Source organism: Serinus canaria, chromosome 3 (assembly GCF_022539315.1).
Source record: "Serinus canaria isolate serCan28SL12 chromosome 3, serCan2020, whole genome shotgun sequence".
NCBI classification, from domain to species: Eukaryota; Metazoa; Chordata; class Aves; order Passeriformes; family Fringillidae; genus Serinus; species Serinus canaria.
In genome coordinates, this window is record NC_066316.1 from 90,420,142 (window position 1) to 90,436,777 (window position 16,636).

Below are 16,636 nucleotides of genomic sequence, written 5' to 3' on the forward strand. Positions count from 1 at the left end.
TTATATTTGAATATCTACAGATTACTTGGATATTTCTATCCTTGGAGATCTTTAAAAGCCACCTGGACATCTTCCTGAGGTACTGGCTTTTTCTGGCTCTTCTTGAGCATGAAGATTGGACTAGATGACTTCCAGAGGTCCCTTCCAATGTCAACCACTCTGTGATTCTGTAATACTTGTCTAAAACTGTAGCTCCCTTTAAGGTCATGTGTTCAAGGATGCTCTCAAGCACACCGTGGATGTCCTGCTTAGGGCTGGGATTTGGACTTGATGATCCTCATGGGTCCCTCCTAAGTCACTATATGCTGTGATTCTGTGATTCTGTGATTCTGTGATTCTATGATTCTATGATATGATGCTTGGCAAGCATCTGGGTGAGTTTGCACCAAGCACTGAGTTGAACCAGTGAGCTGGTGACTCATTGGGCAGGAGAATGTCATATGAGTTCCTGCATGAGTGACCACCTGTCTGCCAGCCCAAGAAAATGAGCAGATAGGGCTCTCTGGGCTTACCTCTTGTGTCAATCCTATATGTAGGCATGGTTGAAGGCAGCACCCTCTCTGTGTAGCTAGCTGTGTCTGTGTCCTCTGTGTATGTTTTTCTGCGACTTACACTCAGCTTACCCAATTAGATGGACGTGCACATGGGAAGGAAGAAGCTGTGACTCTCAGCCCAAGCAGAGACCCAGATCCTCAGATAGTTGGACAGGAGGGAGTCTTGGGCCAGGGCTACTGGAAGTGGTGGCTACTCCTAACATCCCTTACTGCATATTTTGTAATACAATCTGTTGCCTCAACCCAGAATTTGGAACTTGTGTTTGTGATTTCCATTGGAAGAAATATGAACCACCAAGGCTTAAATATTTTTTCTGTTTTCAGAAATATGTAAGAATTATTCTTCTCTAAGAGGAAAAGTAAAAACATCGTACTCAATCCTGCTTTTGAACCCATGCTAAACATGGAGCAGATAAAAAAACCTGGAGGTTTTCTGTATGATTCTAAATAAGAATGATTAGGTACAAAAATTTTCCTGCAGAGATTGAGAATTGATAGTCCCTGTTGTTTTTGAGAGATATATTGAAAATCATTGCAAATTCTTTAAAATCCCTCTGTAGTTTTCTCAAGTAGATAAAATATATTTCACCATAGAGCTGCTCTTTGCCTCTGCTTCCAGTGCTATCAAAACCCATACACCTTCACAAATGTTCATGTCAGTGAACCTTCCTGGGGTTTAGGCATATCACGGTACATTATAGTCTTATAATCCTCTACCTTCAGTCCTATATTAAATCAGTTTACCTGAGCTCTTTTGTTTCCAAATATTTTGTCCCCTGAAAACTAAGGCTGGGACTTATCAGATAATCTTGGCAATTAGAAGTGGAGCCCATAATAGAAGGACTATTACTGTCTTGTTTGGGTTTGCTATGTCAGGTGATGAACTAAAACTGCAGTAATATGGCTAATTTTCAGTGCATAAAAATTATACCCAGAACCTAAAACTGATGAATTTTGAGTTCCTTTTGTTTACAGAAATAAAGCCTCTTCCAGAGGGATTGAACTGGCTCATGGCATAAACTCTCAATTTTCTTGTTAGTTGTGAATCCCCTTAATCCCTTGAGTCTTTGTAAATGATTTCTCACTACACATTCACTTTCTTTCCATTAGATGAGCTAATTACACAAGTTATGGATATAGATATACTTCTTGATTTACTTTTCAGTAAGTTATTTTCATTTTGGTCATTCAGAGCTAGGCCAGAACTTCATGACTTCAACAAATAAAATAGGACTTAACATAGTTTATGGTACTTCCTTTAAATTGTTGGCAATACTCAATACTTTTTAATGTTTTGAAACCACTGTAAGTGCATAATTCCCTACTTTCTCTCATACAGGTGGACTGGAATACAAATATTTTCAGTGCAAAAATCTTGTTCTGGTGGAAGTCCAAATAAGATGTAATCTTGCAGTACTGCTACTGTGCCTGCAGATCATATACCTGGGTCTGTTTGACAACTGAATTACAAAAATACCAAAATCTCCATAGCTTGAAATAGATTTAAGAGACAGCTTGTTGTTAATAAGGGAACAAAAGCTCCAACCCTGCTCACCTTCCCTTTTCAGTATCTACCTGGTATTGAGCCACATTTCTGGACCCACACAGGATGTGAGTAGTCCATTGGCTACAGTATCTGAAGCAAGGCTTGGAAGGATTGCTGCAGAGTTGGTGATCCAACAGATAGATTTGGGAGCAGATAGACAGTGTCTGAGTTGCTGAGATGGACCATAATAGACTTGCTTACTCCAGTAGATAGGTTCTGGGCACAGGGAATGGTAGCAGAGGGGTGAGAGGGAGGATGGAACACTCCATCCACTATCTCACAGTAGGCAAAACCCCCTCATGATAGGGCAGTCAAATTCCACATAGCTGTGTACCAGAAGGAAAACCATTGGCAGCTAGAGTGTTGTCAGTGGCTCACTGAAGAATCTGGGAATGGAAAAGTGATCCAATTCTCAGCAAATAGGGCATTGCAGTCCTGTTTTGATCTTAAAATTCCCAGATGACTTTTGACAGGCAACCAAGCATGGAGATCTTGGTTCACTTGCAACAAAGAACATACTGCAAAGATACAGCAAGGAAGTGCTGCAAGTTAAATCAAAGGTTTTGGCAGCTTAGGAAAGGGGAAAAAATATAAAAGGAAGATAAATAAGCAAAAAAATAAAAATTCTGTGAAAGAAAAATTCACATTCATGTGAAGGAAAGAGGTTGTTACAGCAAAGATGTAGTCAGCACCCAAATGAAAACTTTAACAGAAAGGGAGTGTAAAATATATTGAAAAAGAGAACTGTGTAAAGAAATTTGTGGCTTGCTGTTTACCCCATCTGTCAGTTTTATTGTATTGATATTAAAATACATCCATAGAATACTCAACTTGGTAAATACCAAGTGATCTGAGGGGAAATCGGAAGTTGAATTGTTTGTAATTGCCAGGTACTATTTTTGGACAGTACATTTCTGGTTTTTTATTGTCCAAAAATGGAAGGTAGAGAAGGAATTTTGAATCTTAAACAGACTGGTGGAAGTGGTGTGAGATTGTTTGGATAGTTGTGCAGAATTTTGTGCAGGAGTTTGTGTCAGTGCAGTGTTGGTCATTTCATACGAGGCATCAAATGGAACACTTGACTCTTGACTCTCAAGACTTACTATACAGCTAAGGAATTGTCTCCTATGAGTGTTCTAGATTGCTTTTGATATGATAAAACATTAGAAGACAAAAAAAGAGGAAAAAAGTTTCATTTCAGGATTACTGTTGCATAATGTGAGCTGTGGTTGCCACAGAGAATAAAAGCGTAGGTCAGGAGAACACAGAGAACGTAACTCTGAAACAGAGGTTGTTATAGAAATTAATATCATTCAAATATGTTAGGGGCTTGGAGGTCATATTTAGATGATGTCTGTTTCTTTGGAACATCTCTCTTGTGCTATCTTCTTATATAGCTTTACTTAATCTCTTCCTTGAAAAGAAAATGAAACAAGACTCCAGCGGGATGAATGCTGTTGTTAGATCTCCTTTTTAACCAGGTCAAAACATTGTTTCTCAAACATTTTAAATTTTTATTTTTCAAAAATGCTATTTTATGTTTACTTTCATATGCTTGTTCTCTCCTGTCCAATGCAATGTTTATAACATATGATTCAATATAGCTAATAGGACTAAATATGAGAAGACAAAGAGCAACATTATTAACCTCACTAAGCATATTTAGCAATGTTCATTTTACTTACTGATTGGTGAAGCAAGCCATTTTCTGATTTGTAAGGCTGGCAGAATCCACAGTTTTAGGTGTTTATCAGTCACAGCACTCCCTCTTATGCCAACAGGCTGTTTCTTTGATCATTTGCTAGAAGTTTAAAAATATCAGGAGAAACAGCCCAGAGGTATTTTGGTTGGATCACAATGCAGACTTAAAAGTGTATTAGCTCCTTGCTTATTGGTGGTCCTTCAAGCAAGACATTCAAAACACCCTTATGCTGGCAAAGACAGCCAGCTAAATTATAGCTCTGATTTACTTACAGTGAAATGAAGAGAACTTTTATATAATTTTGCATAATTTAATGTTATCAGGCTGACTTTCAGCACAGAGTCTGTATAAGTGCAAGGGTGACACCAAAGGGTCTATTTAAAAAAAGTCTTAGACATATTTCAGTAAGCACCATCACCTCAATTAACTGATTTCTGCTGATAGTACAAACACTGTCTTTACTACTGCCTTATTTCTCTAGAATCACAGAATTGTTAGAGTTGAAAAAGACCTCGATGATCATGAGTCCAACATTTGATTGAGCACCACCATGTCAACAAAACCATAGCACTAAGTGCCACACCCTGTGACTTTAACACTTCCAGGATAGCAACTTCATCACTTCCCTGGGCAGCTTGTTCCAATGTTTGACAACCCTTTCAGTTAAATTCTTCCTGATGTGCAGCTTGAACCTCCCCTGGTACAGCTTGAGGCCATTTCCTCTTGTGCTGTTGCTGGTTGCCTGTGAGAAGAGGCTGCCCCCAACCTGTCTGCAGTCTCCTTTCAGGCACTTACAAACACTCCACGAGTTTCCTTTGCATCAGCCCTTACCAGGAGAGCTACAGTGCAAGCCAGCTGTAAAGGAATCCTAGTGTTAAACATCCAAGTGTTAAAAAGTCTGCTGAAAAGAGAAAAGGATTTTCAGTGGAAATCTGAGCAGGCAAGAAGACAAACCTCATTCTTGGGTGCATCAAACACAGCTGGTCAAAAGAGGAGATTATCCCACTATACTCAGTGTTGGTGCAGCCTCAGCTTGGGAACTGTGTGCAGTTCTAAACCCCAGCACGTAAGAAGGACATGAGGATGAATGTATTCAGAAGAGGGCATCAAATCTAGTGACGAGGCTGGAAGGCAAAGCCTGAGAGAAGTGGCTGATGATTTTATGCTTGTAAAGTGTGGAGAAAGGGAGGCTGAGGGACGATGACCTTTCTCTCTACAGTTTCCTGGGGAGGGGAAGGGCAGAGGGAGGTGCTGATCTCTTCTCCCTGGTGTCCAGTGATAGGAGTTGTGGGAATGGGACAAAGCCACGATAAGGGAGGCTTAGACTGGACATTAGGGAGCATTTCTTTAACGAGACAATGGTCAGAACCTGGAACAGGCTTTCTAGAGAGGTAGTCGATGCCTCACGCCTCTCCATGTTTGAGAGACATTTGGACAATGCCCTTAATAATGTTCCTTAATTTTGATCAGCCCTGGTGGTCAGGCAACTGGACAAGATGATTTGTTGTAGGTGACTTCCAGCTGAAATAAGTCTATTCTATTGTATTGCATGGTATTCTGGCATATAATATTAAATAAGCATTCATCAAATCTGTATGTACAGAAGTTTAATCTCCCCCAATTGTTCCTCATTGTTAAAATGGAATGCATAATTATTGTTATCACTTATGTTAATACTTCCTTTATGGAATGATTTTATTCATATCCAAGCATTGTTATTAGGATATCCAACAGTAAGATCTTGATTAGAAAAAATAATTTAACAGATAAGATGAGACTGCACATTATGGTCTCAAAAGACTGTATATAATGAAATTGTGACGTGATTATTATTGCCTGCTTAAAGTGATATAAACAGTTCTTTAAGGAATTTTCCTCTGAGCTCCTTTCTAAAAGTGTAGATTAGGTTTCTGCCAATCATACTGCAGGAAGGTAAGTTATGTCCTGTATAATTGAAGACTGTTCTTGCCACACAGATTTTGTAACAAATTTCTACATAAAATTTTTCTCATTCTCTATGCATGACATTTGAAAAAGCAATTGTGGACTTTTACAATGCTAGTTACTTAATAGAGATTATTTTCTGTCATGTATCTTTGAAATCCTCCCACCAAATACATATGTTCTGTAAAGTGTGGATTATAGTTTACTTTTCTGTGGTTTGCACTTCTTTTTAAACACAGTAATTGCTGATTAAAACTGGAAGCATCGGTAAAGTAAATTTAATTTGAAATATTACATTGCTTCTATTATTATATTTCCTCTTCATGAAAAAAAAATCTTTTGTCTCCAGAGCTGGGCTTTTAATTTATCTTCAGAAACAGTTTACAAATGGCACTTTATGAACACTTGGGAATTGCAGATTACCTGCCTTATTTTTCCTGAATATTTTTAATATCTTTTCATGAAAAAACTTGTGCTTTTAGGAGAGAAAATATAACAGGATTTTCTGGAAATTATTTTCCTTGTTTCATTTAGTTTCATGAGGTTTTTCCACATAATAACAATGCTTGTAGTATGTAACTCTAGTCTTATTTTACAGTGTGTAAAATATTTTTTTCTCTGAGATAGTATCTCCTTCTTCTAAATATTTTGTTTTTAATAGCAGCTGAAGGAGGTATCTCTTTGGGGAAAGGATATGTTAATAAGCATGGAGCTGCCTGTTTCATGGTCATTTTTAGTCCCAAAAGATTGGGCCTGAATGCAGTGAGTATTCCCAAATATGATTATAAATGATGGCTTCCACTCTAAACATTTGCTTTATGAATTCTATTTAATTCAACTTAGGGGCAAGAATTCTAAATCTGCTGCAGATGAAAGCTGGGTGTTTGGATTGCAAATGAATATTATTTTTCTCTTGGTAGAGAATAATCTAATTTTGCTCTTCCTAAAGGTCAATAAGATCCCTGACTGGTGAAGATAAAGATAGTTCCTGTCATGCTCTAAGGGTCACTTTATCTTTTATATAGCCTTTTCCCCAGAGCAAAACAGAAAAATCTTGGTGCCCTTGCAGTTTGACTATTCACTGAGTATGAAAATGATAACATAAAATAATTTTATATATGGAAAGATTTTAGTGCAATCTTGAGGTAGAGAATCAGGCATGCTGTAATATAAAGCTATATTTTAACAGAGGAGGAAGTTTTCAATTTGTGCAATTCCAGTCCAATCTATTGCCTATAGGTAGCAGAATTAGCCCTAGAATTTAAAAATTCTTCAATAAATCTGTTTTTATTATTTTTATTTTATGTGTTATGAAGTCATTTGCACAGGTAAGACAAGTCCAAGGAATTAGCAATGCAGAGAGAGACTCTCAGAGAGCAGAGAAAGGAAAGAGTTGGCAGGAGTTATATTTCAAGAAGTGTGATACCCCTAGCTGCACATGGAAGCATGCTTGCAGTATCCTATGGTTTATAACAACGCTATACATCTCATCTGCCACATCTGTGTCAGGTGCAAATAAAATTCACGTAAAATATAGTCAAAGTGCTGTCTCAACAAATAAAGGCCTTTGTAAACAAGACACATAAAGACAGGGAAACGGAGTAAGATGTCCAGATGTCTAGATAAATACCAGAAGTCTAAAAATAAGGTGTGGTTAAAATGGTATGGGAGCAGAAAGAATCTGAAAGTTGATGGGAGAAGCTCCCTCTAGAGAATGCCCGAACAGCAAGGCAAAATTGGTTGATAAATGGCAGAAGAAGAAAGACTGATGCAAGGGAAAAAGTAAACAAGAGCTGTTAAACAAAGTGGCTTTGTGAGATCCTTTCTAAGAGCTACTGTAATGTTGACCACCATGACTGTAAAGGTAACTTTTTTCTAGGAGCAAAAAACCTCTCGTAACTCCTGTTAGAATTCAGGCTTCACAAAGAGATGCTAGAATTTTGGGTGACACTGTTAAAAGGAAATTAAAGGAGCAGCTGGGATTGGGAGTTACAAATGAAATACAAAGGTGTTCTAAGTTTGGACCTTGTCATTCAGTGTACTCCTTTGTCTGGAAAAGAAGATGCACAATGAGGTAACAGGTTTCCTGATAACATTTTTTGGGTATTAAAATTCAGAACCAGATAAAGAGAGTTAGGAAAGAGTCTCATGACATTACTGAGTGGCTGGGTGATAAAGTGGTGGGTGAAATCCAGTGCTGATGAATGCAAAGTAATGCACCTGGAGAAAAACAAGCTTAAGTATGTATACACAGTGATAGCTTCCAAATTAGCTATTACCACTCAGAGGAGAAATTTTTATTATGGATAATTGTGTGAAAACATCTCACAGCAACAAAGTGTTCTGTGCCAAACGAATAAGAAAGCTAGAAATTATTAATAAAGGATAGAGAACAAATCAGGAAACATCATTATGTTGTTGTGTACATTTATGCTGCACCCAAATTCTGAACACTATGGGTAGATCTGGTTGTTCCTATCAGCACCCTTTTAAAAAAGGTCTGGTAAAGCTAAGCAAAGGTTCAGAAAAATCACCAGAGTTATGTTTAAACCTATTGAATGAATCAAGATTATTCAACTTTGTGGTGACTGAGAGCAGAAAAGAGAAAAAAAAATTCACAGAAGAAATCATAAATGAGATTGAGACTAGGAATAAGGAACAAATAATTACTGTTACTAATAACACAAAGGGGGCCTTGAGTAAGTTGATGGGCAGTGTGTTGCAAACAAGTTACTACATGCACCATTGATGCTATTGCCACAGAATAGACTTGAGGCAGATGTTATATCTTAATTAGAAGGACAGAAGGACATAAAATAGAAATCCAGTTGCCAGTTTAGGACACTCCTTCAGGTTTCTAGAAACAGTGAGTGTCTAGTACTGTGCTTTATTTTCTCATTATGTAATGTATCCCTGCTGTCAAGGATCACAGATTCACTGAGTGTGAAATAGACCTCAGGAGGTCTTTCCCCAGCCTCGTTCTCAAAGCAGGGCCAGGTATGGGATCAAACCTGCTTGTTCAGCACTTTGAAAAATCTTCAAAGATAGATCTAGACCAACCTGTCTGTTCAACTTACTCTAATGCTGGGCTGGCCTTACAGTGAAAAGGTTTTCCCTTATATTTGGTGTCAGCTGCTTTTGTTTTGATTTATGACCTTGGTCCCATCCTCCTTCTGTGCACTAATGGAAAGAACTCGTTTCCATCTCCTCAACACCTTCTCCATAAGCTCAGGGGCTGCAGCTGGCTTCCTTCAAAGCCATCTCTTCTCCAGACTGAAAAAGCCCAGCTCTCTCAGAATCTCTATACAGAGTAAGTGCTCTCAGCCTCAGCATCTTTGTGAAATTCTTGGCTGAACTCATTCCAGTGTAACATTTTTTTTTCCTTGAACTTTTTAAGGCCTTTTGCTAAGCACAGAGTCCTGGGAGACATCAATGAAAGCTAAGGTAAATATGACATTGAGGACCTTTCTCAGAGTCCCATATTCTCTGAATGGGTTCATTCAGATGTTTGAAGAGGTAATATTTGATAACACATTTACTTATTTGAATGAAGTACAAGGGATATAATTTGGCAGAGTGATACAGCAACGTACTAAAATGGCATTGCAATACTCTACACTGTTCAGAATATAACACTTGCAATATATACTTGGAACATGATGATTCTCATTGCCTGACTGCACACTATCACAATGCTTTTTTCTCCATTACCAGGAAGGAATAGGCAGTTTGAAGCCAGCAGTAGTCTCTTGCTCTCTTCAAAGTTCATTTGATTGTTGTTCAGCTTTTATACTCCCTCGTGGTCTGAGCCACATCTACACTTCCCACTTGCTGATCTAACTTGAGAAAACTTTCAAACTCTTAATTAACTCTGAGAAACTGCTAACATTAAAAAAGCCATGTACACAAACTGTTGATTCCTCAACTGATTTATCTAAACCATTTACCTCAAAAAAGGTCTGATCCTCTTTGGGTTTAGTGTAACTATCTTTGCAGGAGCTGTGATATCTCCCTGCATTCTCTCTTGAGCTTCACAAACCCATCACCTGTATCCATTTCCACTGAGACTCATTCAGAGGTAGGAGTTCATTGGTTGGTCACTGTCGGAACTCAGGACATCCCTCTGGGAGTCTGGAGTTACCTGGTACCCTTGCCAGGGGGCTCGGAGACCCTGGCACACAGCCCAAGAACACCATCAGGTTCGAGTACGGGCCATGGAACAGCTTGGCACCTTTGCATGAGGAGATAGAGGCCACGGCAGTTTAGATGGTATAGGGATAAAGTATTCACAGAGTGTAAATGTAGGTTTTAGGTTTTTGGTATAGGGGTTTCTGGTGACAAGATGGAGGGATTTGGGCGTGTCTAGCCTTTCTTCTTCTTCTCTACCTCCATCTTGTCTGGTGATGTTGGCACTTTTAGATTGGTCTAGAGTAGAAACTCACTGTCTAGCGTAGATGATAGGTATTGGAAAATAACTGTAAATATTGTACACGTAGTTTGTAGTATAAAAAGATAACACCGCCCTGGGGGAGGGCGGAGTGCCTCTGATTGTCCTGCCGAATGGATCTCAGCTGGACAGGTAGAAAGAATTTTATAGATAAGATGTAATAAATAACCTTGAGACCGAAAAATGAAGAGCCCTGACTCCTTCTTCAAGTACTGGGCTGGGAAAAGAAACTTTTGAACATTTTCGGGGTCACTCTGACCAGCTAGAGAGAGAGAGACCCCGACAACTGGCAAAGGTGGGCCGAAGAAAAAGTGCCTAAGCGTGTGTGGGGACAGAGACAAACAGCCGGACTCCACAGGTCACAACTTTATCTGTGCCACTGTATGACCTGTTCCTTTCAGAAACACCCCCATATCTTCTTTGTTCCAAAGTTTTTCATTCTGAAGTTTTCATTCCAAATGATCCCACTTACCAGCTCTTTGATAATCAAAAATCAGCTCTTCTGAAAACCAGTCTGTGCTCTGGTAGTTGCCTTCCTTACTCCCACATAATCTTCAGCTTCCTTTCATGTTCCCTATAGACAAGGATGCCATTTAGACTCACATCCTTAACCATATTTCTTCCTTTCTGAATAACAAATACAGCTGCTCACCACTCTAGCTGGCCCACCAGTGCCTGGACCAAGGAACAATTCTTAACTTCCAGAAATTCTCTGGATTGTTTGCATACTGCTGTTTTGTCTTTCAGTGGGTGTCAGTGATGTTAAAGCCCCTATTACAGAATAGTCTACGATCTGTAGACTTCCTTGGGTTGTGTAAAGATTTTTTTTTTAATGAAAAGCATTGTCCACTTTCTCATCTGTACCATGTCTGCAGCACAGTCCCACCATGATGACACCTTCACTGACTTCTCTGATTCTGACCCTTGAACTCTTGCCCAGGCTGTTGCCCCTCTCCGCATCTGAGCTGCTGCTGCTTCACAGAGGAATTCTCCCCTGAGAGATATCCCATCACAATTTGGTTATTCCTGCAATGTCTTGGTTTTCTGAATTTTCTGAGTGTATGTGGTGCTTCAGTTCCTCCTTCCCATTTGTGTACTTAATGCTTCAGGTGGGTGCCTCTTCATCTTGTTTTATCCTTGTTATTTCATCATTCTGAATCTTTTGCTTCCCAAGCAAATAGTTTCACTGATTTACGCCCTAAGACAGAATATGAACCAGAAAAACCTTTCATATATTCTAGGAAGTAAATTCCTATATTCTTACATTATTCACCATGACTAACTACTTTTTTCTTTCTTCTCTATGAGACCATATCTCCTGCTTCAGGCCTTTCTCCCTGATTGTTGGCTCTAGAAATGTGCTCAAATCAGAATGTATGCTAAGGCTGCAAATGATCCTTATTTATTTCCTAAATTCAGATTTGGGCCAAATGCAGTCTAACCATCCCTTTACTCCATAAAGTAAAAACAATTTTATAAATTGTTCTTATTTTATCGTAGACCCCCTTATATTTTACAACCACAGTGATTAAAACATCTATCTACAGAAAGTATTATAAACCAAATTAAAGATGTAATTTCAATGCTAAATAAATCTCCTGATTTTTCTGAAATAATAATCTGTCTCTAAGTGAGGTTTGGGAGGAGATTGTGTTGTCTGTAATGCACTGAAGCAGAGATTAACTGGTAGCTGGAATTCAAACTACCTCCTACAGTAGCTGTACAGAAAAACTGTAAAATATTCTAGTCAGGGGAAATAGAAACATATGATCTTTTATGGTAGTCACTGAATATTTATTGAAAATATGCTTCTTTTCCCCTGCTAATGTCATGCAAAAGAGAAGTTTCAGTAAAATGTATTTTCTCTCTGTTTTCCTATTCTGTGAAAACTGCCAACAATGCCAACCATATCTCAAGGCAGGCCTGTTGGTTCAAACAATTTGTCACAGCCTGACTCTTCACAAGAAGAGAGAGTCAGATTATGGTGACTAATGAAAGAAATTCAGTATTGGTGCATAAGGTTCTATTCTGCAGCTCAGAGAGCCAATATTATGCAACATTTAAAGACAGCTTAGTGGTGGTAAAAGTTGCTATCTTAGAAAAAGAATGGAGCACAGGTATTGCATGGAAAACAGGTGGGCCCATACCTCAGCCCTAGCTGTATCCAGGGATGAAAGCTCCATTAGTGAACAGGTAAGTTACTCATCTACATGTGCAATCTTTGTTTTCCATTGGGCAAAGTTGGATTTTTGTCTTGTGTAATGTACTGAGAAGAGAGGATTCCATGTCTTTACACAGTGCAAAGTCCTCTCCATACTCCATGACCCAGTTTCGCAGCAAGGTGATCTGAGCCTTCTAATCTTCACCCTGTTGTGTGGGGAGCAGGGGGAAGGGTAAAGGCCAGGGGCCCATGATTAGGTTAGATGCTGCTCCACCTTGTAGGATCTTACAGCCTGTGATAATATCCTTTCTTATCACACTACTCCAAATGCTCTGGGCTCACTTCTTACTACCTCACCCATCATGAACTGAAGCAGGAAAACTTGAGAGGTGCTGCTAATAGGCCTGGTAAAGTTTGTAACAAGGTTAACATTAACTGTGGTGACAGAAGTGAGTAATTGTGTCCCAGAGGATAACAAAGAACTCTTGTAGCTCTGCATACAGTCTTAGAAAATTCCTTGAACACAAATGTTTCTGCAAGTAAAGATAGAGGATCCCCAGTCTTTAAAAAACTCAAATAGATCAGATTTGAATGGGCAAAGTGACTAACACATGGAGATATTTGTTCTCTGCTGCACTGGGTCTGTCTGGGGTGGAGTCACTCTCCCCCACAGCAGTAGCTATAGTGCTGTGCTTTTACTTGTAGCCAGAAAGCTGCTGGTAAGAGGGCAGTGTTTTGGTTACTGCATCCATCCCCAGCATCCATCAAGGGTGTCTCTCCAATTTCTCCTCCCTTCAAAAGGCCAGTAGGCTGTGCATGGGCAAGAGATTCAGAGGAGAAATAGTCAGGACAGCTGACCTAAGCTGACCAAAGGGATATTCCATACCATATGATGTGTGCTTAACAATAAAATCTGAGAGAAAGGAGAAGGGGAGGGGACGTTTGTTATTAAGGCCTTCTGAAATAATTGCTATGTGTGCTGAGGCCCTGCTTCCTAGGAAATGGCTGAACATTCTCTCCTAATGGGAAGTACAGAACAAATATTTTTGTTTTCCTTTGCTTTATTTCATTAAACTGCTTTTCTCTTGATTCACCCAAAAGAGCACTTTCCCCCCCCACCCCCCCATCCTATTCTCTCCTCTCCCATCCTGCTGAGGTGAGTGATAGAGAGGCTTGGTGGGCCAGACAAGGTGAATCCGCCACATCTGAGCTTCTGCTCAGCATGGAAAGGAAGCAGCTTAGACTGAATTTTCACCTTGCCCCACAGATGCTTGATTTTTTGTCCATTGCCTAGTCGGGGCAGAGGTGGTGGGGAATTAAATAACTTTTTCTGTAATTGGAAAAGAACTTTTCAAGATGGACAGGAATGTGCCTCTGTTAAGTTTGAGAACCAAAGCTAATGGAAGCTTGCTGAGCCAACTGATGCTGCTGGACCTTCTGTCAAGCTACAGCTGAAGGTTGTCCCACTGCTTGCAGGGAAGTGCCAATCTTTGGTCATCTGCTACTGAACTGTAGTGCATTCTATTTCACCTCTGCCCAGTATATTCAGAATGCTGGCAGGAGAACTTGGCCCTGAATGTAGGAACATCAGGTGCTGGAGCTGTGGCTAGGGCCCCTCAGAACTGCCAGCATCACATGCATTCCTCAAAAATACTTGGCCAATAGGAAAAACATATCCCAGGCAGCTCCCAAGACATTCCTTTGCTAATATGGCAGTAACAGGAGGAAGGAGTTATTTTTAAATTAAAAGACAAAAGTCACCTTAAGAGTTTTGGAACTGTAGAAAGCAGATTGGAGGGAAATAAATTGTAGACTCAAAGCTCAGTGAATCTAGGTGAGGATTTATGGTACTGCTTTAATAAATAAATTAGCCTAGATAGCTATGCAAATTTAGACTTGGACCATGAAAATCCTTTAATTTATTTCTAAGGCATTCTGAATATAGAGCAAATATGACATATGGAAATATAATGAAAACTTCTCTTAACTCTCCTTTCTGTTAAAAGATTTTCTATTAGGCGGAATCCAGAAATCGTGACATGAAAAGCAAAACATATGATATATATTATGGTAAAAAACCAAAGGGAAATACTATAACTTTGAAATCACATTCTTTAGCCTTCAGTGTAGACCTCCCTGATGTTGTTCCATGTCGTGGCCATCATAATCTGCATGTTTCTTTATGCTCTGAATATGCTACCTGTATGCATAATTCAAGTTTCATGATTGCTTATTTAGAAATGTATGCTAAGCCTAATTAATACCATAGTAATGCCATAGAAAAATTAAAATTTGGACATGTCCAGAAAGCAGAATTTTTAACTTGGTGGGATACTCTGGGATTTTCTAATTCAAGACTGTTCGCAAACAGGTCAAAAAGGCCTTTTTGGGAATGGAAATTCTGACCCCTTTGATTTTGGAATCACTTTTCCCACTGCTGAAACAATTTCTTTCAATGTTGAAAATCTATTTCATGCTATTTTACAAAAGAATGTTGTTAAATATAATGTACAATACAGTACAGGATGAATATCATATGAGAGACAAAACATGAAACTTTAAACCGGGCAATTGATTTTAACTTTGCTTTGATTTAATTATTGCTATTAAATTTGAGTGAAGCTGATTAAACCCCAGGAGATTTCCAGTCACTTACATGGCACTCTCTTGTGAAAATAGCCCTGTTTAAAGTTTTTTGCTAGCTCTTATCACTGAAAGTTACCTCTCTTTCTGCATTACAGTGTAGGGAAATGACCTTATTTTTCTTTTCCCTTGGCAGACCCAAAAACAGCTGACAGCAGAAATGACAAAGGTACTGACAGAAAAAATTTTTTCTTCTTCATTTTGATGTTATGGATCGATGTCCATTCCACCAGCAGCCTCCAAACCATAGATCACATAGCGCGTGACTTCCAAGTCAACAAGAGACATTTACAGGTTAGCAAATGTGTTCATTTCCCTGTGGCAATTCAGTGGGGATTCGAGCCATCTGATTCAGAGAAGCACATATGGTAAATACTTAATGGAATATAAATCTTGAGAGCACACCTTGAAATTAAATGAGATTTTCAATGGACTCACATTCCTGTTTTACAAAGGTCCTTTTGAGAATTATATTTCTTGTAAGCCTCTGACAGTTATTTATGATCTTGGGCATACATATACTCAAACGTTTAACCTATCCCATCTGTGTTAAATCTAGTTTTATATCAGGATACCAATGTTAACTGCTCACTGACCTACAGAAATAATTAAATTGCCTTTATTCTTCCTGGATTTTATTACCTGACCTTATTATAGACAACAAGATATGTATGAAGATGTATTTTTCTTATTTTTGTAGCATTATTGTATGCTTTAAAAATATTTTAAAAGAAGCTAGACTGTATTTACACTCTCCTTAATACCACTAAGCCACAAGGAATGAATTCTGGAAGATAATTTTTATGGATTTGCTTTAACCATGCAGCATATCTCAGGCTTTTATATTTCCTTAATATATTCTAAAAGTACATTTGTCACCAGGGTGTCTGAAACTTTTAGAGACTGGAAAGTTCCAAAAGGCCCTTTCTTCTTATAGGTTTGAATTAGTTTAGCCAGTGAAGCTGCCTAGACTGAAATGGTTAAAAAATAATCCAGACCAGTAGAGGCTAATAGCAGAGTGAAAATGGCTTTCCTCTTTTACAATGGAGTTGTGGAAACAGGAGCAAAATTTCAGTTGTAAGAACTCATAAGGGAACAAAGACCAACCTTTCAGGCAGCTGCTTGCTCCTCAGATGTCAGTGTTGGACGAAGTAATTGTGCTCCCTGTGCTGTTTGCTTCTGTTGCTTTCTTGGAAGTTACTGCCCTCACAATGATGCAGCAGAGTGGTTAATGTATAGGCTTCCTGAAATGGCTGGCAAAACCAGGTGGGTTAGCTAAAAGTTCTGGGTGTGGGTTTGGTTGTGGTGGAGTGGTTTTTACTGTGTTTGTTTGTTGGTTGGTTTTGCTTGTTTTCCCCCTTGTTGTTTTGCTTTGAATTATACCAGAGATAATGTGCTTCCTTAATAGACATCTGTAGTGAAAAATATCTGAGTGCCAATTTGTTTCAAGCATTGAGAAAGATAAAGCATCAAGGAATTTTTAGACAGTACAAAATCCCTCAATTGCATTTAATAGGTGCAACAGTAGAAACCATCTCCTTGTTTGATGACCTTGCGTGTCATCAAATGAGCACTACACTATATGTGGCATATTTATGTTTGAGGATAACCTAGCATGTACTTAAAGAAAAATCCTTTC